General features: G+C 42.8%; 1 long non-coding RNA gene across 1 annotated transcript; it reads left to right on the top strand.

Moving 5' to 3' along the window:
- Positions 1 to 419: 419 nt before the first annotated feature.
- On the top strand, positions 420 to 24,503 carry LOC131423663 (uncharacterized). The gene is made up of 4 exons (XR_009225520.1): positions 420 to 2,224; positions 13,770 to 13,893; positions 15,768 to 15,817; positions 19,378 to 24,503. It is a non-coding gene; the product is annotated as an uncharacterized LOC131423663 (long non-coding RNA).
- The last annotated feature ends 329 nt before the right edge of the window (positions 24,504 to 24,832 follow it).

Raw genomic sequence — 24,832 nt, 5'->3', positions numbered from 1 at the left:
GTGCGTGAGGGCGGGGGTACAGATCAACCTCTGAGCGTTTGCTCCTCTCACTGGGACCCATGGGTGCAGGATAGGCTGAGATCTTCGTGCTCTCTTCTTCCTCTCCTATGGCTACTCTCAAAAAGAATTTTGAAAATTTCCCTCGGATTGGTATAATATGGCTCTCATTTAAAAGATTTCGTGACCAGACTTTCTGTTGAAGGGAAATATTTTTATTTGTCTTCAACTAACATAATTTTCAAAGAAGAACTTCGTTTGTTTCATTTTCCTTCAAAACTATGGTGGGCACAAGCTAGCAACATTTTATTATCCTTATTCTGAAATAAAATCTGGTAGGTAAATGGACCCTTGAACATGCCAAATGTTCAGCAATTCAATGTTCAGAGCTTTTTAAATACTACAGTATAAGCATATAACTGTACAGCAATAATAGTCCCTTAACTAAATATACCAATTCCTAGTTCACCAAACCGTCTGTGGTCTCACTGGAGTCGAAGAAAGGAGATGGTTACCGTGACATCATTGCTATTATTTAAATTAAACTGCTTTGGGAGAACATAATTGTTAATAAAAGCCTTCTTTTCCACGCCCCTCAAGGTTCCCTTCCCCCTTTGGCATTTTTGACGTGCCATTCTGGATGAATGTAAGCAGAATTATGTGGAGTCTAGTAGCCTACTATATAACTACCATGTTGCACCTGCAGGCTAGCAAGGAAAAGCAGAGGAAATTTGCTATATTTAGGGATAGTTGTTTGAGAAATATATACTCTTAGATACTGATGTTCAAAGTTTTTCTCTTCCTAAATGTGTGTGTGTGTACGCAGAGAGTTTTATATGGGTTATATGAACCCTCTGTAGTGTCCGTGTTTGTACATTAAAGACTGCCATGTAATCATTCCAGGGGGCTGGTTTAATGCATTTAACAGAGAACTAATGGGTCTTCTACGTCGAAAAGCATGCTCCTATTTTTAATCCCGTCACGTATTGAAGCGGTTTTGTGTGAGTCTGAGGCGTCCACCTTCATTCATAGTAGATGCTCTTGTTCAAGAAATCATTCCAACCACTTTGGGTTCCCTATCATTGCTAAAATGCCCCCCTTACTTCTCTGCTACTATTTTTTCTTTATTATTTAGCCTATTTCCGTCATACTTAACAAAAATAAATAATCCTTGCTGCCCAGAAATTCAGTTGAAATGATCCGGTGAGCTCTCGCCTTGGTCCTTACTTCGAAATGTAATTTCAAATACTGGATATGATAGGACTTGGTCGTTGATCAAGCTGCAGGAGACCGAAGCTACTTTTTCGTGCCGGATTTTACCTTCTTTCTTGCCTGGAGCGTGCGCTCTGCACACGCGCGCACACACACACACAAACACACACACACAGAGAATTCCATAAAAAGAAGCTGGGTGAGGGTGTCCCAATGTGAACTGAGACGCTGGGCTCTGGCTGAACCTGGGCAGTAGGGAAGCCGCTGGTGAGCGGCGCCAGCACCAGGGGCTAAGGCTGAGGGTGGCCTGCGGCCAGGGTGAGGACGCGCAGAAGCTGTGCGGGCCTCCCGCGCTTGTCTGATGCTGGAGAGGATGGCCAGGCTCCCGGGAATGAAATCAAAGTTCCGTAGAGCTCAGAACCCCTAGACAGCAACCTTGTTGGGCGAAGTGCCCTGTTCGGTTTGAGCTCGCGCGTGGAGCGGGCTCCAGCACTGGGTCTGCCGGGGAAGAAGCCCACGAAAGGGGTCCCGCAGCGTTAGCTTTTGTACCGCCCCGCCTTGGCCAGCCGCGAGCTGACGCACGGGCTCCCCCGGGACGCAGGGGGCGTCGCACTGCAGCTGGGTGGGGAGCAATTTATTCCTCGCGGTCACATCCCAGCAGATCTACGGTTACTCCACCCTACCCCTCCCATCCCTCCTCCTCCTCTCTACCGACGCCCGCACAACCTTCAGATTCTCCACCTCCCCTTCATCCTCCATCCCCCTTCTCTCTCACACTCTTCTCTCTCCCCTTTCTCTCCTCCCATCCCTCTCTTTCTCTCCTCCCTCTCCTCTCTGAATGAGCAAGCTTTTGCTTCTAAAAGTCACAAGTAAGAGAGAGAGAGAGAGAGAGAGAGAGAGAGAGAGAGAGAGAGAGACGCCGAGAGGAGCGGAAAGCAGGAGGGAAATCTGGCAGTACGTCTGAGAGAAGAAACTTGATGCTTCTGGGCCACCATTTGCCAGGGCCTCGCTGGAGGTAAGTACACTGAGGGCCCGCGGAGTTAGATACCTGGCAGGGTTCCGTCCTCGCCCAAAGCCGAGACCGCTACCCCGCGTACTCAAATCGTGAGGAAAATGTGAATGGGGTGCGGGTGGGAGGAGAGCTCCAGCCCAAGGGTCAGTGGGGACAGTGTTGGGTGGAGACGATGCTATACGCCTGGGAATCTGAACCTCCGGCTGGTGCCTTAGACAGCTTGTGCCTTCAGAGTCCTGAACAAGCGACTTCTGGGGCTTCTCGCTCTCTGATTTCCCTCTCCATGCTCAGAGTTCGACAGCTCTCCTCCTTACACATCCGCGTGCAAATAGCTCCTACTCGGTCATGAAGTGAGAACGTGCACCTCTTTCAAATCTCGAAAAGGGAAAGTTTGGCAAGGTGGAGGCTTCGCAACTCTGCCCTGGAACCTGAACTAGGGACCTAAATTTGCACAGAAAATTGATAGCCCCCCCAACCTTTCCCCCCTTTAAAAACATTGACTTTAATGAAAAATTGCATGTAGTAGAAAAGGTTATTGGATTACCATGTCTGATCAGCTGCTGCTGACCTACCAATAAGCGTTTTAAACACACACGCACATTTGTGCGACCCCCCCCCCGCGCTCACACACGCGCGCGCGCATGCACACACACACACACACACACACACACACGGGGCGGGAGGGCTATGTGCAAAGAGTAAGGCTGTCGTAAGTTACCAAGAATTCAGAGGGAGTCACAGGGCTTTTAAATGTGTAAAGGCTGTGTATGTGTCCTCCATGTGTACAGAGAACAGAGGGAGGGGGGCAGAAGGAACATGAGTTGGCTGGGCGTTTTCTCTGTGCCTGTGTGTTTCGTGTGTTGTCAGCTGGCTCTGGTTTCTAAGCGCTGAACGTTGCCAAAGGCGGGGGCCAGAATCCACCATCCACCTCGGCACCCTAGTGGCGAAACAGGACTCGTTTGTTTGGTGCAGAGCGGTGTCGACCTAGAAGAGACTGAAGTGTAGTTAGGTCGGCCCCCTGCCATCCATTACACCTGCGGCAGATGGCTCTAGTGGTAGAATGGTTTTGTTTTCCGTGATCAAGAAGGGAGGAGGGAGAAGCGAGAGCCTCGCCCCACTCAAAAGTATTCATAAAGAGCCAGAGAAACGAAAGAAGCCATATTCGTACCATCAAAAGCAATAATGTTGCCTCTGTCTGTGAGTGAACCTGGACATGTTAGTGACCTTGGTGCCTGGTCCCAACTGATGTCATGGCAGGATTTTAGGACAAATATTTTTCAAATTTTTTAAAATAAAATGTCTTCCACTCCTCCCTTCTCCCTCCCCTCCCCTCCTCTTCTCTCTCTCTCTCTCTCTCTCTCTCTCTCTCTCTCTCTCTCTCTCTCTCTCTTCAGATGCACACAGGTGTCCTTGGAGCTCTACTCCCTGAAGTCAAACATCAGTAAGCCTCTGCAGATTTCACAGAGGCTAAAAAGGAGGCCACTCCAAAGACAGGGAGTCTGTCTCCTCCCCCCAAAAGCTTCCTTCAACCAGACTGCAAGCGTCCATACACTAGTGTTCCCTCCCTGGACAACCACCTAACTGGGGATGTAGTCAGGTTTCAGATTTATCCATCTCATTTTCACACACAATCATGTGCCTTTCTGATCAATATTCCCTTTCTTGTATCCCTTCCTTCCTTCATGCTACTCAACAAGCAGGAAAGGAAGTACACACACCCTCCACAGCAAGCCCAGACCCAGGGAGGGAAGGTGTGACAAAGGACTCAGATGTAGTCTAATGACAGTTCAACCTGTTTTAATTTTAAAATTATCTTGCTAAATAAGAGAAATTAAAAGATTTTAATGTCAAAGGAGACCTAATTAGACCGAAAAGCCTTGTTTCCATCCTTATTTCACACACTCAATTACTATAGTAACCATATATTCTCTCTATATACTCATATTTATGTAGAGAATATATACTCATTTTTTTTGGTGAAATAAGAAACCATTCCACTGACCTAATTTTATATTCTAAATCAAGAACATTGCTTTAACAAGGGCTTAGAACACTAATGCTTTGGGAGTGATTAGCATGCAGAGAGATTCCGCCATTTTTGATACACAAATTCTACTTTCTATATTCTTTAATGCCAAATGTCAAATCAACAATTTTTAAAGTCAAACCATGAGAAATCATTCTAGCTAAGATTTTGGAATGACAAATAAAAATGTATTCCAAAAATTCAAAAGGAAAGGAAAAATTCAAAATTTTTCAAGATGCTTTCAATATTCAAATAAACCTTTGAAATGGGTTTGGTTGATGGCTGCTTGTTGCATGCCCAGTGTAATTTAGTTTTTCTGTAATAATTTTCCTTTCCTATGAAGGTTTTCATTTTTCAAGGAGAAAGTTGACTATGATATGCAGTGGGGTACAAAAGTCATCGAAATAAATGCCAATTTTATTCATTATTAGTACTACAGGTTTATTTACCCATCATAGAAACTGCTAAGGGTCTGTCCTAGGATATGAATTCATGTATTATCAGAACACATTTGGATCCACTAGCAGGAATTTTTTTAAAAGAAAAAATACATATGAAGCTGGATTGAGGAACAGACTTCTTGAGCCTTTTAGAGGTATTTTTTTTAGCAATAAAAGAGGAAGAGCAATGATATAAAACTCTTGACTTTTAGGGTCACTAAGAGCTTCCAATTTTATTTAAATAAAATACAATTAGTAGACTTATGCAATTGTAGAGAAGGAAAACAAAAATTTAGTCCTAATAAGGTTTTCCCCCACACACTCCTACTCAAAACACTTTAGAATCTAGTTCCAACAGTATCTAAAGCTAAGTAAAATATTTCCAAGATGAACTCTTGAACTTTGAATGAAAAGTTGCTTTTTTCCTAAATTCTGGGATTTATTAATGAGTAATATTTTAAATGGAAATCTAAAGAATTCAGACTAATCCAAATACTCCAATCTTTTGAGGGGAAGGAATGTTTTAATATTTGAGCAATTTAATATCAGAATCACTCAAGCAGGTTTCTGAGGCCTAAGCAAGCCTCAGAGATTGGCACAGGAAAAGGTATAATAGGGGACTCAGGGAATGTGAGGCGTCCCTCTCTTCTCCAACTCATACTAGGACCACCTACAAGACATCTTCTTTCATATAAAATGACCATTTGTTTTTACAGATAAGACTCAGAAAACTAAGTAAATCTGGAATACACGAATTGGTTTCTTTCCATCCTCATCCTTGCTAGGTTTTCCCCAGGACTTGTCTATCATTCTTTCTAACCCTCTCCTATAGGAAAGGCATTCAGTAGGATATGGGTATGTGTACATACACAATTGATAAATAGTTAGAAAATACACTTTGATATCGCTTCTCGGCCTTTTGGCTAAGATCAAGTGTAGAAAATACACTTTGATATATATCAGAGAGAGAGAGAGAGAGAGAGAGAGAGAGAGAGAGAGAGAGAGAGTTAGGTCTCAAAAATATCCCCAACACTCCAAATTTGCCTTTACTTTAGGAGTAATTAATGAGATCATAATTCTTAAAGAATAGCTGCCAAATCCCAATCCCTGGAGGTAGTGAGAAACGCTAAAAGTGCCCTAAACTGGCCCGTGGGAGGACTCAACCAATTCGCAAGCCTGGTGCCCTCGACATTTGTGAAGATAGCGTCTTTAGTAAGTGCTGCCATGGGATGGTGGTGAAGAGGCCTGGGTCGTGAACCCAAGGAAATCAGATCTCCAACTTATGCAAGGGTCTCATACAACCAAGGGATAATGGCCAACTGCATCTGTGGGTTTCTCCAATTCTGAAGAAAGGACCCCCCCCCCCCAGCTAGATGGCATGTGTGTGCGCATTATGTTCAACCCCATTGTACAGTTCCCTTTAGGGAGTTCCTAAAATTTGACGCTTTGCCTTTTCTGGGGCGAGCAAAGCCTGGGTAGGTCCTGAGAGCCTTGGGCACAGGTCCCCACAGCCTCCCAGGTCTATATGGCCTGGCATCTGCCGCCAAGGGTCGCCCCCGACGGCCCAGGCGCGGTGCACATGAAACCAGTAGGTGTCGCTGTTTCCCCGCTGGCTGGAGCCAGGAGCCCCGCTCTGGCCCCCCGCACCACTCAGCACACCGCGCCGGGTGGGTTCATGACCCACTAGAGCTCAGGAGTCAGGGCCGTTCCCTCCACCCACCTTCTAGGAATTGTGCCCTTGCTCACCTGGCCACGACCACAGCGACATTAGTCGGCCTAAGGGAGTGCCTTCGGAGGGCGAGAGAGAGAGGCGCTTCTGTTGGGGAGAAACGCTGTCCCCGACGGAAGCGGCTCAAAACCGGCTTCTTTAGCGGGAAACCTCTCTCCCTCCTTTCTCTTCACGTGCCACGGGCGACGGTGGGGTAATGAGCACATCCTGGTAAACCCCCGAGCTGGGGAATTCGACTTGGGTTCTACATTGGCTTCAAAAATAAAAAAAAAAAAGAGGTTGAAATCCTAGCTTCATGGGAGCTAGTCACAGTAAGGGTGGATTGTTTTCAATATTCTTGCCCCCAAAATGTAAAAATAAATAAAAGAAGAAAAAAGATAGAAACCGGGGCCTGGGTGCATGCGTAAGATACATACCATCTTGTACACACGTATGCGGGCTGAGATGTCGGGTTAACTGTGACTGCAGCCCCCTCCCTGAACCAGGGAGGAGTCAGCAATTGGAATGTGGTGGTCTTCCCCCAAAGCATTGCTCTCCAAGTATTAATCCCCTTTGGAAGAAATCTAGCGGTCAGCAACTCTTTGGAATCTGTATTAAAATTCTAGGTATTGATACTTCTTTGGCGTCCTGCGGCTCCCTTCTTTTGGCCTCAGTATGCCGCATAAGAGATTATTAATCAGTGGCGTTCTTTTTGTGTGTTTCAAAAGGAGGGCGTTTGGCTTATGAATACCGAGAGGGATATTTACAATGGATACATTCTATAGATGACTGGAAATTTTATTATGATTTTGATTGTTTTGTATAGGGAAATGAGTGCTATGATTCGAAGATGGGGAGGAGGAGATGACACTGAACACGCTAAATTCATAAGCTCTTGTTATGCAAAATAGAACTGCCTATGTATTTAAGTTAACGTTTAAAATAATATGTTCAGTCAAAAATTTGCAGTAATTTTTTAAAGACCCCCACTTTACGTGTATTTTTGGTAAAAGTAATAAATTCGTAAAGAGGAAAAGCATAACATATCAAACTGGGGGGGGTGGGGTGGGGGTGGAAATCTCAATGTCCACACTATATTGGAATACATTTTTATTTTCTGGATTCTGGGCCTCTATTTAACTATTTCTGAGGACATTCCTGCATAAGTCTAAGTCTTTAAAGGCAATCCTTAATTTTTAACGGGAGGTGGCCAATATCATTTTTGAATGTCATGCCTTTTGCTTCGTTTCATAAAATTAGCTCCTTTCTATTAGAAGTTCTATGTCTGTTACACAGTTCTAAATAATTATTTCTGATTGAGATGGCAAACTAATCATTGGGTGACGTGGAGGGACCGACTCCTCTAATTGGAGTTGTGAAGTTCAGTGAGGTGATATTTTTAGCTTAAAAAGTCCAGATTCAGATATTTAGGTATTTCTCTTCCTCCCATCATTTCCCACCTCGTCCCCATTTCACTCTCTCGCTCCCTTTTCTTTTCTCTCCTGTCTTCCCTCTCCCCTCTACAGTGCCACTCCTCCTTTCTTTTCCTCTCCTCTTTTCTCTCCCTCTCTCTTTTCTAATTTATTGTCTGATTCTATCAGTCAAGTTAATATAAAAGTAGCAAGTGGGAGGCCCAGCACCCTTATCTGGCCCTCTCCCCTGCGCACGCAGGGCACTTTAGGGAGGTGTCGGTCGCTGCCAGCTACTGGCCGAAGTGTTGGCCTTTGGTGCAGGACATGCAGCTTGCGGGGGAGTTGGGGTCTGCTCGGGTTGCGGGGCTTATTCAAATACCGCCCGCTGCTGCTGTGATTCGCAGGGACTCGGCCTCCATATGGTAATGCGGGGCGGGGTGGGGGAGGCGCAGAGGGGAGGGGAGAAGAGGATGGGGGTGAGGGCTGGTGGGAGGGGGCTCCGGCACCGCGCGCTCGGATGCTGGGCTGGGACAGAGCACCCGGACCCGCGGCAGCAGCGGCAGTGGCGCTACCCACCCTCTGCCACAACATCCATCAAGCCAGCGAGCCACCAAACCACGGGCCCTCGGGGTAAGCCACAGCGCGCACACGGCAGCGACGGTGACGATTCACACGCTTCGGGTTACTACCATGCGCCAATAAGGGAGATTAGAAACAGAAAAGGAGATTACAGAGAGATCAGAGATAAGAGATGTACCTCCCTGTGTCCCTTGTCACACAGCGCGCGCGTGCACACACGCATCTGTACACACATGCATGTTCAGACAGCCGTACCTGCACATATTCCTTGCTACTGCCATCTAAATATATGCACCGACGCTCTATGTCCTGCAACGTGGCCGGTGTGTTTGTCCTGCTCATGCATAGAGGCGGGCAGGTACATGCTAGAGTCCGGGCAGGAACAAACAGCATCACACAATTTAATTGTTGCCAAACTCAGAGAGACATTAAGTCTGCTGAATTGTTTCACTGATCCAGGTGCACCCCCTCCCCCCCGCCCCACCAGTAAACCAGTAATTCTGTAAGCAGTTGTGGACTCCTGCAATTATTCACAAAATATGCTGAAAATATATTTTAGGAAATGTAATTTTGCTATATATAGATGGCAAGGTAAGGGCGAATGTGAAAGATGAATGTGTTTCCATTTTTTAGTGTTTTACACGAAGCTATTTGACCACTTTTTATTGGGTGACATATCATATGAGCACTTTGGTGTAGGCTTGGAAAAACTACAGCTTGAGGTAAGGCTGGAAATGCCATTAGAATTAAGGTGGCTAAAAATGGATGCTAGAGAGTCCAGCATGAAAGATGGCATACAGCTGTAGGTTTCAAATGGGGGAAATACATGTGAATATTTACACATAAAAGCCATTGGGGAGGGCTGAGTCTTGCCCTGAGTATCTGTGCAGGTAAGTCATTCATAAGAAGACTAATTACCTGTGCATGTACTTGGACTTGTCTAATTTAATAAGCTGCATGTGTGCATATTTTCTGTTCTTTGTGGCTAAGCAATTATGAATTTGGGTCTTTTCATATGACAGCATTGGGGGAATTCTTAATGTGATATGCATATGCATATATACATACACACATACATACACACACATACACATACATACAAAAGCCATCATACTCAATAGCTATATTGCCAGGAAGGAAAATCCCATCCTCTAAACGAGACTACTATTCCTTGAAATCCAACTCAAGGCCTGTATATTTTAGGGCAGAACAAATGACTTAACATAGTCAACTGTTTTGTTTGTGTATTTGTTTTCATTTCAAACTCAGGAATTAAGGATGCTTTTCAGTCAAGATAGTGTGCTTCCATCCATATTAAAATAAAAATGAAATTCGGTAAATTTTGAATGCAGCAGATATGATACAACATACAACATGGTTGAAAATGTCTTCCTTGCAGAAGGCTGTCCATTGCTGTGTCTACACATTTTAAAATAGATTTTAAAAATAATAAATGCTAGAAAGCAATAGGGCAGTGAATACCGCATCTCTAATCAGCACAAAAATTCCTTAGAATCATTAAAATCACTTCATTTATAAATAGATTATCTCAAATGTACTGTCCTGAACTGTATTTCTGCTATATGAAGTTAATTAGACAATCAAACTTTGAGCTTTGAATGATGGGACCTATAGTTAATGGAGGGGTATGTCAGGAAAGAAAAAAAAAAATGTGTCTTTTCTTTTATGACCAAACTACAGCTGGCATTGCATACATGACAGATGTGCATATCTGTAACCTTAAATAAACAGAAGCAGGGAGGCAACTGTTGTATATTATCTAGCAAAAGGCAGCAGCAGACACTCGCCAAAAAAAAAAAAAAAAAACTAAAAAAATACAGACAGGGACAATAGCGACAGATAGACATAACAAAATAGCAACAAAAAGGGGGAGGGGAATCAATAAAACGATACAACCTGAAATTTTCACAAATTAAAAATGCAAATATATCTTTACATATGCATCAGTATTAAAAATAATACACGCTGGAACCAACAGGAGCGGGTGTAGGAAGAGGAGGAGGAGGAGGAGGAGAAGGAGGAGGAGGAGAGGAGGAGGAGGAGGAGGAGGAGGAGGAGGAGGAGGAGGAGGAAAGAATGGAGGCGCCGCGGAGCCCTGATTATGCATGGGCTGGAGCTGCCTCCTCTAACCTGTTCTTCTCCGAGCCGGGCAGCCGGCGGTCCTCAGCCGCCCACAGAACAGGAGCCGAAACAACCGTTCCCGAAGGCTACAGCGTTTATTTTTCTCTTTTGGGGGTTTTGGCGGTTGTTTCAGGGGCTCGCCAACCGGCCCCTTTAATTAAAAGCTTCAATAAAAGGCGATCGCGCCAGGAATGCACTCGCTCCTCTTCGCGCAGGATTTGCATATTTTTTTAATGCCCTAATTTCCTTGATGTATGTAAATGTAGCCGGACGTAGAGGCAGACAGGGAGCTGACGTCAATGGACGTGACCTCGCAGCTAAACCTTGAACGTGAAGCCGGGATGGGGGAAAACACGGAGCGGCAGCCGGCGGAGCCCGCAAGCGCGGGCGGCGGCAGCGGCGACTTAGACCAGGCTCGAGGTGCCATTAGGGCCGGTACCAGCCTCAGAGGAGGACGAACCGCTGCCTTCTTTCCGCATCGCGCGGTTCACAGCCTTGCCAGCCTTCCCGCCATGCCGGCAGACTCTGGTCCTGCGCCTAGAGCCCCACCACATACACATTCTTTTGCTTTACTCAGAAGAACAACACACCCCAACAACAAACGAAAACAACAGATAGCAAACCAAACGAATCCCCAAGTGTTTTAGACCATTGCTTGGGTAGCTTATCAGGAAGAAGACTCTGACAATGGAATATGATTTAATTTTTTTTTCTTCTCTCCACAAGAAGAGGAGGGGGAGACAACAGACAACAGCAAATCACTCCTAAAACACTATAAGCTACACATGTTCTCAGTAGGGAGAGGTAAACTGCCCAGCCGACTGGTGTGGGCGTCTCGTTTTGGCATCTATTTACCTGTTCACCTCATTATGCGCGTCGGCTTCGTAACAGCAGTGCCAGGAGCGCGCGTTTTAATGTGATGGGAGTGTCATACGTGCGTGTGTGTGTGTGTGTGTGTGTGTGTGTGCGCGCGCGCGCGCGCGCTCACGTGTTGGGAGGTGCTTGTGTTGGTGAGATATGCACTGTGAGATGACATATCTTTCCAAGGCCACATCTGGGACTTATCTGCGGAGATATCTAGGCCAGTTTCTAGGCTGGGGTTCTAGTTCACCCCATTGAAAGGGGAGGCCCCAAAAAAGGCTTTCCTTGAACAGCCGGTTCATTCCTACTGCTTTGTCTGGGGAAGGAAACTCGAAGTGCGAGCTATTTCAAGACCGCTGCCTTGATGAATTTGGCCTGGTGTTTTTCACTAGGGGCTCGGCAGTCTCGGCGCTGACATAGTGGCTCTTGGAGATGCAGCTAGGAGGCCTTCGGCTCCCCTCCTTGCGCGACGTGCGCCAGCGTCAGCGTGCCCGCCCACCGGGCGGGGGCCGCTGGTAATTCCTGGTGCATACTCGCCCCCTCCCTGTGTTCGCTAGCCTCTTCCACCCACGTAGCTAAGACCTGGTCTTCTGTGTCTTCTGGTCCCTTGTTTAAAGCCGCAGGCAGTCTAGGAAGGGGCGCCAAATGCCGCGATGTTGACCTGCCCTCGGCCGCCAAGGCTGCAGTTTTCTAGTTCCACCTTGCAGCCTCAGCTTTGTTTTCTTAATGAGCTCGTGGCCACGGAGCCCCACGCCTGCTAGGGGAGTGTGTGCGTGTGCGCGAGGAACGGGTGCGCGCAGCGGGCAGGGGGCCATCCCGCCAAGGACACACATGGGTATCTGTCCTCCCGCTGCACTTGGCGGGAAAGCTGGGGGCCCGCCGGTAGGGCCTTGCGACCTCACTCTCATTACTACCTTTTCGCTTCCCCCAACCGCGGGCTGCATTTACATACGGGCTACTTGTCTGAATTTTTACAGCGCTCCCTCCCTTCTCCCCACCTTTCGGCCCCTGGTCGCACGCGCGCAAGCTGGGAACAACCGCCTCAGCGTGCAAACACTCGCTGTAGGCTTCGGCCGGCCCAGAGCGCGCAACTGGGCCCAGGGGGGGCGCACAGCAGTCAGCGGGATGGATTCCTGCACCATTTTCCCGCCACCCTCCCCCACGCCCACACCCCTGACGGCCTCCCGTTAGTGTTGCAGGAAGCCCTCCCTGAAAACCCCCACCCTTTCTGCACACTTCCATCCCCACCCTCCCACATCTCTGTCTGTCCCTGGAAAAGGAACGCGCGCGCGGGCGCGCGTGTACACACACACACACACACACACACGCTTTTTCTTCCTCCTCAAATAGATAACCCCTATGGCGCGTCGTTGGTACCTTTTGAATAGCATAGGAGTTTAGAGAATAAAAATCCTTATAATGTATTGCTTGTCTTTAGCCAAACACTTTTAACAACCACAACAAAAAGGGGGAGGAGAGGCGAAGGGGACTTGAACCAAAAGACCTTTCTTTAAAAAAAAAAAAAAGTCTGCAAGTCAAAAGGTCATTCTCCAAGTTTGTAAATAAAATTGCAAAGGGATCCCTTAAAGGAGTGGAAAGAGGAAGGAAGGTAAAAAGCCCGCAAGTTACACAAAATGCTGCATTGGAAAAACAAGACTGGGCGATTCTTAAAAAAAAAAAAAATGTGTCTTAAGAAACCAACAAGGGGAAAATTTGGGGGGAAAAAAGAAAAAATAATAATAAAAGGTAGAAAAGGCAAAAGAAGTTTCTAAAGAAATGTGTGCTTTGCATCCTACAATAGGAAAATGTAGCCATTGCCCTCCTTCAGACGAGACATTTCTAATTTGTTCCGTCTGTCAGGAGGGGACTATGAGAGGTTTGGGTGCAAATTCATTATCTCTGGCAACGCAGAACGTAGTGTGGGGACTGAAAAAGACCGTGGCAATGGATGAACAATAGGGCTTCAGTTCATCAGTAACAAAAGCAGTGGGGAAATTGGTTGAGTTTCAGAGCACGTCCTCCTCGGCAGAGGGGGCTGGACTAGACCTTGGACAGCCCCCCCAAAAACTTGCCGAGCCTCGCACACACCACTTCACTCTCCACTCCAAGGCTCAGGGAGCAAGTGCCTGGCGTGGGGGGGGGGGGGGAAAGTTGGCTTTTTATCCTTCTTGGTCTTTTGCGCCCTGCTCTCCCCAGAAGCGAAGACCTGTTTAAACTATTTTAGACGCAATCAAGCAAGGATCACTATGTGGAATTGAGCGGCAGTTTTAAATGTGTTTAGGAGAGGAATGATATGAATTGTTTTTTCTTTTCCTTTTCCTTTCTTCTTCTTCTTCTTCTTCTTTTTTTTTTTTTTTTTACTTTTTTTTTTTTTTTGGAGACGCCGAAAGGAGCCTATTGGTGTGCTGCGGCCGCGCTGTGACTGGATCTTGTCTTCTGTCTGGCGCTTCGATTTCTGTCCGGCTGGATTTGAGGGTCAACACTGCCTGGAGCAGGGAGATCAAGTGAGTATCAAGGCGGCCCTCAGGCTGCAGCTCTGCCCGCGGTGTCAGCAGTGCCCGCCGCGGCCCAGAGTCCGCACTCCTCACCTCGCCCGCTCGCCAGTGCCCGCAGAGGCCGCCCCTGGCCGCTCCGAGCGCCAGTCCGGGCCTTTGCTTCAGCTAATTGATTGTGTGCCTCTGATGCCAAACCTGTTGATCTTATGAGTTGTCTGAGCCAGGATGGTTAATTATCCACGGGTCTGACTCCCAATTGCAGAAAGATGCCAGGAACATTTCACATTGTAAAAGGGAAATTTGTACGTAATTTTGTGTGTGTGGTGATGGGTCGTTGCCCTCTTCAATCTATAGAGAATACGATTGTATTTTGCGTTCCTGGATTCCGGGTTCGCATGTTGAATAATTCGCCTCCTTTTAACGCCCCAAAGTTACAATTACCCGGCAGTGAAGCGAGGGTCTGATTTCGATCCTGTTGGAAAACTTGAGTACAGTAGCTAATTCGATATTACGGCTTTCCTCTTCCTTTTTCTTTTTGCCTTTTGGATTTGGGGAGGCGAAAGGCCGCTTTACAGGGTTATCCCAAGTTCAGCTTCATCAAGATGCAACCTTCGTGGTTAGTTATTGGGACTTGGAGCGGTTCCTTCTTGACGCTTCTGGCATCCTAGCGAAGCAAGGTCTTAGCGGTTTGCCCAGGGCCCAGATCCAGCTGGGGAAGGCAAGATCTCCTTCCTGTGGCCTGGAATTGTCTGCGGAAACCCAGGGCGCTGGGAACCTGAGCAATGTGTTTGCATTAGAGTCTGCGGGCGTTTTCTCTTGCAAATGTACCCGCAGTGCTTGAATGGGGGACTGTCTCGAGGGGTCAGGGCAGCGGTGGAATTGATCAGAAGTTAGACCGGAGGCCCTGTCAAGTCACGGCCACGGCCGGGGGGCCTCTTTGGAGCTCTGGCTGTCTTGGGTCCAGAACTACGGGGTCGGATTCAGTTTCCTCCCACTCCTGGTGCCACATTTACCTGCCACCCTCCTTCTCCACCTTGGCACCAGTAATTAGGGCTCTGTTTCAGGAATGAGCTACTAGAGTCAACATCATTGAACTAGTGCAGTACTTTCATTTTGCAAAACCAATAGCCCCACCCCACCAATCCAGACTACAATAAGCATTTAAAAAATAATAAAAGCAACCTATATTCAAGCGTGTAAGACTTCCTGAATATTGGATCTTGGGGGGATGGGAGAAGGGAATTTTAAAAATCCACCACTTTACAGCAATCGGGTTTTACATTATTCATTGATTTACTGAAGGAAAGAGCCAATCAGGAACCTAGATATGAATGCACATCTCACTGTTCTGTGGCTTTACAGTAAACTATTTGCATCTTTCTAATGGATTAGACATTTATCCAGGGATTCCTATTGTTTGAAAGGCCTGGAATTCAATCCCTCAAACATTTAGAAAATAAGATTGTAGTCTAGTATTAAAATCTTTACATAGAAGGACTCTCTCTCCTTTTTTGTGTGGCAGATTGCAAGGTTCAAATCCTTCATGTTTCTTAAGTCTCTCTTCCAAGTTAAAAAATAAAAGGAGAAAGAAAAAATTAATTTCCTAAACCCCTCCAGATTCTGCATATTTTGCATTCCCATTATCATGCATGTCTCTATTTAAATGCAAATTAGCATATTTAACCCTGTGGATGCTGAGGCCCTGGTTACACTGTACTGGGATTTTATGGACTCTCTTGGCATTTTAAGGATTCATGGTAATTGCAATTCTTTAAATGAAGCCATATCTAGAAATGATTATATATATGTATATGTATACGTATTTGTATGTGTATATACATATATATAAACTGTGATCATTTGTTTTCTTGACTGTTTTTCAGATGAGACTGCAAAGAAGCATAAAATGAATAGACTATCTAACCAACCAAAGGTAATTCTAAAATTTACATTCCAGAAAATGAAAGTGATGTACAAAATCAAAACAGAATATAATTTACTGATGTCAGGCCTGCAGTGTATTGCATATCTCCCAATGAAATAGATAGAATTCCAGAAAATCTAAGTTTCCGTATGTTCAGTTCTTTCCCCTGTAAGGAGCCTTTGTATATAATATATCAAATATATCAAGCTTAACACTAGCATAATCTGTAACTGCCTATAAAGAGAAATTTGGGTTACAGAAGAAATAATATAGTACTTTTATTAGAAAGTAAGGCAGTCAGAAACCTTATGTGAACTACACAAGTGGGTGTAAATTAAATGACTTTATAAAAAAATGGTAGTCTTGGCTGTGTTAGGGGACTGTGGGTTACATACATAAGAATCATACAAACCAAGTATTTTAAAGGGATTTGGTGGTAGGCCACTACTTTATGTACTATGCAGTAGTATGAATAGATATTCTATTAAATATCAGAGATGTTCTAATATTGGTGGCCAACTGATGTATCTGAATTTATGGAATAGCATAATTCTGATCCAGATACATGCAAAATCATAACTTTTTAGTTTAAACTTAAGCAGAGATTGTTTATTCCCAAGTAAAACAGGATGTTTCAATTCATGTTTCAGCCATCTGGAGATCTATAAAAAGATTAGAAAACAAGCATGACAATCACGTCCTAATCTACTAGCTATTAATGGGAATTTATTAGAGAATGAATAGGCAAGCCATTTGAATTCAGTATATCCTTCAATATGTAGATTTCAAAATGAGTATTCTGTACTCAATAGCTCTTTGAAAACAAAAATGTCTGATTTAAAAACATGAAGGTGTTAACAGTTGCTCTCAACAACATGTGACAGACATTGCTAGGAATCTTTAGAGTGCACATTGTTTTAAGTTGTTTCCCATTCTATAATCATCCAGCCTTTAAAATACATATGGTAAACCATGGCATAAACATTGACAAAATTGAAAAAATCAAGTGCTCAATGTTAAGCCCTTCTGTGTATTTTGTTTTACTTCTCCCTACCATGAGAAATAATGTAAAGGTAAAATATTTAACTGGTTATATGGCTAGTGAACAGGCTGTCTATAATCTTGATGTTGGTTCATTTCACTTATTGAACCTCCCATAATGGATCTATGGTATGTGTACCAGGATTGGAGGCCAGTGCTGGAGGAAGTTGATTTGACTATGTGATGTTGCCCTCGAAGATGCTATTTAAGGCAGTATCTTCTGTAACTTCTAATCGTAGAAGAATGTGAAATGTTGTGTTTTGGCACAACTATTAGTACTTAGGTTCTAAAAATGAATTTAATTGTCAAGTGTTGCAATATAGCCATAATAATTTGCAAATTCACACAAACATGGAGTTAACATGCACACACACACATACAGACATGCATGCATCATATGCTTCTACTTCCATCAGCCCCCACCAAGGTTTACTTAAAGCAAAAAGATAATATAAAATTAGCTGGAATTTATTGGGGTTTGACTTAAGGAATTGAACACACTTGATCACATGCTTGCTTTATGTAATACATGCCAAATCACTAATGATTTCACTTCTGGATCTTGGAATGCAAGGCCACAATACTCTTCAATATTCCAAGGCTTCAAAGCTCATTAGGGTTTTACATAATGTCAAAAGAGGTTTGTTCCTCAGTGATATGTTAACTTTTTATTCAGTAGTGTATGTTGTAACCAAGTAATTTGAGATGAAATGGCCATTCCAGGATTGTGTTTCTCTGAATTATTTTGTAGTTTGCACATGTGCTTTATATATAACCTAATGCAGCCATTTCTGGTCTTACCTCTTGATCCATAATTTGATAATATACATGAGCAATGTCCACAGCTTAGTGTTTTCTAAATAATCAACACTAGAATACTCACCATAAAAGTAAATAAATAAAAATATAAGGAAAGTTGGCATCTGTGTTATTAAATCATATCTTTAATTGGTGTGATATTATTGTTTAAACTCTTCATTGGGTGCTTTTCCTAACAATTCTGGTCTTCTCTTCAGTCTTTTCTACAGGTGTACACATGTGTTCTCTGTATGTAATTGGATAAGCACCTTCACACTCTAGTCTTAAATGAATAGATTACTGAATTAATGAAGGAGTCAATGTTAACTCTGAAAATGTTTGAATTATTGGGGAAAATAGTCAACCTATAGAAATGAGGGCATTGTGATAAGCTAGTGATATGTGCAATGTGTATTAAGATTCATTACATTCTTGTAGCATATGTTTTAAGAATGGTAACAACACCAAACTTAACTTGAATTCTGAAAAACAGTCCATAAAGTTCACCCATGATAAATATGCCTCTTATGTAGACTACTTTGGATGTTTTATTAATTGATATCTGAATATTAGAACTATAGTTCTGTACATATACTAATATACATATTATAGATGTGCTAGACATAGATGACCCATTAGGAAGGAAAGAGAAGAAAAGAATTCCATGAAGTGATCATATTCACACTTTGGAAAGTTCTAAGAAAAGGAATGAGGCTAATTAATTCCCCTCTAGGTAGGAGAAAGGTGGGAGTGAAGAAAGAGAAGGTGAGGGTATAATTATGCTATTAACATCCAGGTGTTTTATCTGTATTTTCCAAGAGGGAACAATACTTTTTTCATAGTTTCAAAAGCAAAAGCAAAACTAATGCATTTGTCCTTCTGTATGAGAATTGATGCTTAAAACAATAGACAAAGGTTGAGTATTTTTATTACAGCAGAGCTATGTGCAACATTAGAAACTATTGTTGCAATATTTACCTGTGCTGCCTTTTAGCACACATACCCTATTTATGCAGTCATTTTCTAAAAACCAGGATGAAGTCCACCTGCTTAGAGCAATTCAGTTTGAACTTATAGAACAAAATACCATGCCCTATCGCCATGGTACACAGATACAAAACATGACTGAGCTGTGAAGCCATTAAAAACACAACACCAGAGCAAATTGTCAATGTAATCACACATCGACTCACTGCGTAATACTGATCTGATTCCCAGCCCCAGAAAGCGAGGCCCTTCTTTAAGCAATAGCAAAGTGCCTTCCATCTGTCTGCCTATGCAATCTGCCAGAAGAGAAATGCAGGCAAAGACGTTCCCCAGACCTGAAATGCTTTTATCTGTCCTTAGAGAGAGATTTCTTCCAGTCTTTGGATATTAGAACGATCTACACTAGCACCGAGGAGGTAAAAGGCCGCGGGTTGCTTTTCCAGGAGCAGTCGGTAGTGCTAGCAGAAGAAATGTTGATTGAGAAAATAGGGCTTGTTGCAATGCTGCTGCTGCTGCTGCTGCTGCCGCCGCCACCGCCGCCGCCGCCGCTGCCACTACTCTGGCAGCAGGCGTGGGGCAGTTGGCTGATCACTGATGCATATCAATAACCATGTACTTGAGATTTCTCATGACATCATCATTACCTTGGTCTCCCGCGGTCTCGAACCTTTGACCTTGCCGGGCTGGTCAACGATTTGGCAATGAAAGCCCCTCCAATGATGGCCCTTTTCTCCTTCTTTCAGACCGGGGGCAGCAGCACACCAGCAAGACGGCATCTTCTCCTCCCCAGCCTAGAAGCCCTGTGAAATCGAGGATCTTCCCCCTAAAACACTAACATACAAGATATGTGCAATCAAGCTGCCACCGCTTGGTAAAAACTCACGATGCCTAACCCAAAAGGATCGGGAGCAGATCCTTGAATCAGCTGTCACTTCTATAGAATGGGATTTTTTTTCCTTCCTCCTTAACCTGCGCTGGAAATTGCCGTTGGCTTTATACATCTCTATAGAGGAAGGCCAAAGAGTCTTGCGTGAGAATGAAGCGATTTACAATGCAAATAGAGGCCTGTGAAGGGATGGATGCCGCTGCTCACTCCCAACAGCTTGCTGCGCCTTAATAGCTGGTTTTATTTTCTGTTATTAATTGATGAATTGTTTGCTGACGCTGCCGGAGATTACTTGCTGGAAGGGGAAAAAAGTTCGGAATAAACTCTGAAGGCAACAGATCTTATTTGGATGTTTTAGCCGCACATACACAAACTGAAACCAGGTCATATTTACATCAAAGGAGGAATCTTGGGCACGGCAAGTATCCTGGACGACTACCCTTCAGTACTGCCGGAGAGAACCGGGATCTGGAGTCTGGCGAGAGGAAGACAGAGGCATGTGAGGGAAGCGAGTTGTTATCTTTGGTTATCTAGCTGTATGAGTGTATTGGTCTTCATAAAGCTAGATAACCGAAAGTAAAAACTCCTTCAAGATCGCCGGGGAGCGTGTGAGATGAAAGACTACAACCAAGAGACAGTAAAAACCAGAAAGGTCAGGAATACTTATTGAATCTAACTTTGTTTTTGTTTTTGTTTTTCCTTATCATGAAAGGTGGGATGAGAGGAAATTGACACATATATGCTGAGATACTAACGTGTCAGGTTTTGAAAGGGGTTGTTACAGCTGCAAAGGAGAATTGTATAGTACTAATGAGTAAAGATGCGTGTACACTTTGTTCTATTTAAGGCGAAAGTTTATATAAGAGGAACTTTTTTCTTAGAAAGAGATCGTAGAGATGTCTGAGACCTAGTTTAAAAATGATTCCATAATTATGTAGACTTGGGCAGTTCCCTTCTGAGGCTCCTCCCCCCAAAATTTGAAGATTGTGCTTGGAAACTACTTTAAATGTATTTGGGCTGTATGTCAAATTCTATAAAATTAGACTTTAAGACAAGTTTATACTGAGAGGTTAATAATTTATATCTATTGAAGACTTAGAACTAGCCGGGAAAAATGAAGAAAAACAAAAACAAAGGCTGATTTTTATTCTTCTATTCAAAATACAAGGACAGATGCTTCTCTGTTCCAAGAGGGTTTCCTTGAGGAAGCTACTGAAGCAGAAAGACATGATGGAGACGAGATCGCCTCCCCTCTTGTCAAAGTGTTAAAAAAATATTCTGTCTTACTCTGAGCCTAGCATTGGAAATGAAAGTGACATTTACGCCACAACCCACGTGTGCGCCTCCTCTCTTTTTGTTTAAGGATGATCAGGTCTATCCAGGAAACAGCTCTGGCATCCCAAACTGAAATAATTAGGACGTATATAGACCTGACAAAAATGGAAAGGGGGTGGGGAATCTGAGGGTCTGTCCTGCCTAATTGATTCCGCTAAACGGAATGCAGGAGATGTGAACGGCAGGACGCTCCGATTCCCACGCTCGGGGGCAAGTGGTAAAGCGGGCCGGCAGCCTATGACAGACAGCCCTGTTGGGGGGTAGGGGTATGAAAAAAACATCAAGTGCACACACCATACTCATCTCCATCGCTTAAGAAAGTAAAGGCATTTCCCACCCACAGCCATCTGCAGCCTCCCAAATGGCAACGCCAACTGGTCTGTAGCTGCTGCATACTGTCTGTTTCTGTTAATTTTTAACCGCTGTTTAATTTGGCCCTGATCAAGTTTGGCTTTCTTTTTTGGTTGAGATTTTCAGTATTTAAGGAAAGCTAGTGGAAAGTGATTTCAAGAAAGTCTCATTACTGCCTGTCCCTCCTGTGAAATCCTCAGTCTCTACTTACGGCCTTGTGACCACCTTTTGGCTTTTGTTTTGGCTGGGTTGTATTTTTTTTTTTTTTTTTACTATATGTCTCTACGTAACAGTCATTATTATGGCTTCACCAGGTTGTTTACCTCTTAAGATGACACACCTAGGAATTTGGCCTGATTGTGCTAATTAAATACACATTGAAAGTCAAACCAAGAAGTCATCAGCCTATAGAAAAGTTGATTACAATAACAATGTGATAAAAGGTTGTTTTGGAATAATCCCAGGTAGATGCATTCTAACCAGGCATTTTAAATCTTAATTTAAAAATAACTATTCTTAGCTTTATAAACTTTGTGGATTTTAAAAGTCCTCATTGTGGTCTTTTCATTAAATTTCTTACATTTTGCCACATGTCACCAAGCGAACATTTGTGTAGGCATTTACACATAAACACAACCATTACAATAAGATGCCCAAAATAGCCTGTTATCTTCCACGTGACCTAGATTACTGACACTTTTAAATATATAATTTTTCTTCAAAGGCAGTACATTTTCCTTTGTAGCTTCAATTCCATGTAGGACTTCATACTGTAAAACCACTGTTAGTTTCCTTTAGAAACTCTGAGAGACTTTAATAACATAAATTCTCAATTTGGCTGCTGAACACGTGCCAGAGTTTTACTACCATAGTGACCGTTGAGAAGACCCTTGTTTATTTACATCTGAAGCACTGTTTGTGCAAACAACCTTTCATTGTTAAGTGCCTGTATTCCTTTCATTTACTTCATGTCCAGGGGTGCTATTTACCTAGAACCATTGTCTACTACAATTAACATTTACATTACAAAGTGTGTGGTTTTCTTTCTCAAGGAGGTTCAATTAAGGCAATAAGATGTTTGCGGGGAAACCTATTGTTTACTGAAAGCACTCAATGGAGTCAAATTACTGACGCTTTTGCCTACATCTTGGTCTTTTATGTAAATATGTTAAATATAACATCTAAGGAAAATAAACAATATTATAATTATGTGTTTGCCATTGTCATATCAAACTTGCTTTGTATCATACTAATGTTACATAACTTATCGATCAATAAAAATACATTTCAATGTTATTTTCATTTTATTTTTTGCTGTTCCACTGCTCTTGCTGCAACATGTCCCAATTTTTCTTTTTTCTATTACACATCAAACTTCTGACATTTTGTTTTATTTGTGTGTGTTGAAGAGAGGTACTGTATCTGAGCATGGGTCTGAAGGATGTCTGAGATAATCTCTACAATGACCTTATAATAAGGTGATATTTCTTTGAAATCTGAAATATTCCAAAGGCATGTACATTTAAGTCAAAAGAAGTGTAAATATCAGTTAAGTAGTTCTTTGAAAGCTAGTTTTAACATTGGCAGAAACCGGATCAAGTTTATTTAGCATACCACTGCATTGTAAAACAGTTGGAGTGAAGTTGCAGGTTGCGTGAGTATGCATGTTAACTAGTGGGAACCAAGCATAGTCTTTGTGAAAGGGGAGCAGCAGATTGCTGTGCAAGGCCAATGTTAAAAAGGCAGCTGAATTTAACACCATCTGGAAGAAAAGATCCCTTCACGACTTTCTCACACCGTCAGACAAAACTAGTGTCTCTTGTTCCGAGCCCTTGTCTATGCAACCATACAATACTGAGTCATTATACTTTTGCTGAGAGAAAATTTGAGAACACAATATGGGTAACCAGTGAATGACCAAGTTTCATTGTGCCCGCTTAAGTCGATTGAAATCTACGTCTAGAGCTATGAATGGTAGTATTGTTTTCCTCACCAGGGCTGTACTAAATGTCAGCACAGTGTAAAGAAAAACTTGAAGTCTGCAAATAACTTACCAGATCTCAATTATAATATTTTCCCACACTAGAACTAATATCATTGCGAGGGGCTACATTGCAGAAAATACCAAAAGAAAGGAAAAGAAATAAGAGAGTTCATTAAGAAGTTATTTTATCTAGACAAACATTTTAATTTTCTGATGGGACCTTCAATTCAGGCTGCAGGCTGAGTTGAAGAGTGGAATTCATTACTTGGAAGTTCAGGTTACAAAAATGCTAAACAAATATCTATTTCTACCTTTAAACATTCTTATTAGATATCAACAGACCCCACTTGGGTTTTACTGCTAGTTCTGTTTAGAATTGTTAGTGTAAATCTAGCTTTAATTTTGCTTTAAATTTTGGCACACTGCTCTTTCAAAGTTTGCCACTGTGATTGACATTGTAAAGGAACACCATAGACATACATTTCCAAAAATTTACAAGATGGTTCTGGCACCTCCCAAGGTAGATTCTAGTGCCCTTAGAAATATGCTTCCCCTTTATGTTAAACCCCTCCCTCCATCTTGTGTGTATGTGCGTGTGTGTGTGTGTGTGTGTGTGTGTAAATCAGTTATCCTTAGGGTTAATGTTCACACAATCTATTTGACTGTAAACAGTCAGAAAAAGGAAACAAAGCAGTTCAGAAAGAGTAAAAGGAGTTGATTGTGTATGTTTTATTAGGATGTCTATTTTAAATATAATTGACTTTGCAATTTTGTTATTGTGTCACTAAGTGTCGCATAGTTCTTAACATGTAAGTGCAAAACAATGAGTAATTGCTGTTTTGCTGAATAATACATCTAAGTTGCCAACGTCAAAGGTATTATTTTGTGTATTTCTAAACAAGAACTTTAACTGCAGGTTTTGACATCTAGAATCTTTTCATGAGATTCTTAGAAATAGGCTGATAAAATGATGCCTTTAAAACTAAATATAAAGATATAACCAACTTATTTTTCTTGTCCTACTAGAAAATTAACAATGAAAAGTCACTCAACACTTGAATTGGAAATAACATAAACACAGTCATACAAAAAATTCAAAAGAACAACAAATGGAAATTGGATAGAGATTTTAAAAAAAGAAATAGGAAAACTTCTGTAATATCTTTGCAAAATGTGAATGGCTATCTTAACCAATACCTCTCCCCTACTGAAGTTTCCATTATTATGCACAGTAATGAGAGAAATGTATTTTTTACATTCAAAATGAACTATTTCCCCAAAGTTGCTTTTCTTTATTCTTAAGCACTAAATTTTCTATTACTAGTACTCTGTGTTTATTTTAAAAAGTAAAAGTTTCTCTCATTTGGAAATATATGAAATTCTATTTGATTTTGTGTCACTTGATGAAATTAAGAAATGTTTATAAATAATAAGACATTAGGAAGAGTCCATTTGAAATTCAGAAACATTATCCTATTCATAGGCTACATGTAAACACTTAGGATATTTTAGCATTTTAAGAATTTTGACTTTTTGAAATGGAGACATGATGCCAAAGATTTTATTTTCCAGTGTGTCTAGAAAATGAGAGTGTGTTAACTATTATCTAGGTCCCCCCGCCTCCTATGAAGCTATACACTTC

This window comes from Marmota monax, unplaced genomic scaffold, assembly GCF_021218885.2.
Source record: "Marmota monax isolate L192 unplaced genomic scaffold, Marmota_monax_Labrador192_F-V1.1 WCK01_AAM20220418_F8-fsc00018, whole genome shotgun sequence".
NCBI classification, from domain to species: domain Eukaryota; kingdom Metazoa; phylum Chordata; class Mammalia; order Rodentia; family Sciuridae; genus Marmota; species Marmota monax.
The sequence above is the reverse complement of the archived record's forward strand: the minus strand, read 5'-3'. Positions and strand labels throughout refer to the sequence as shown.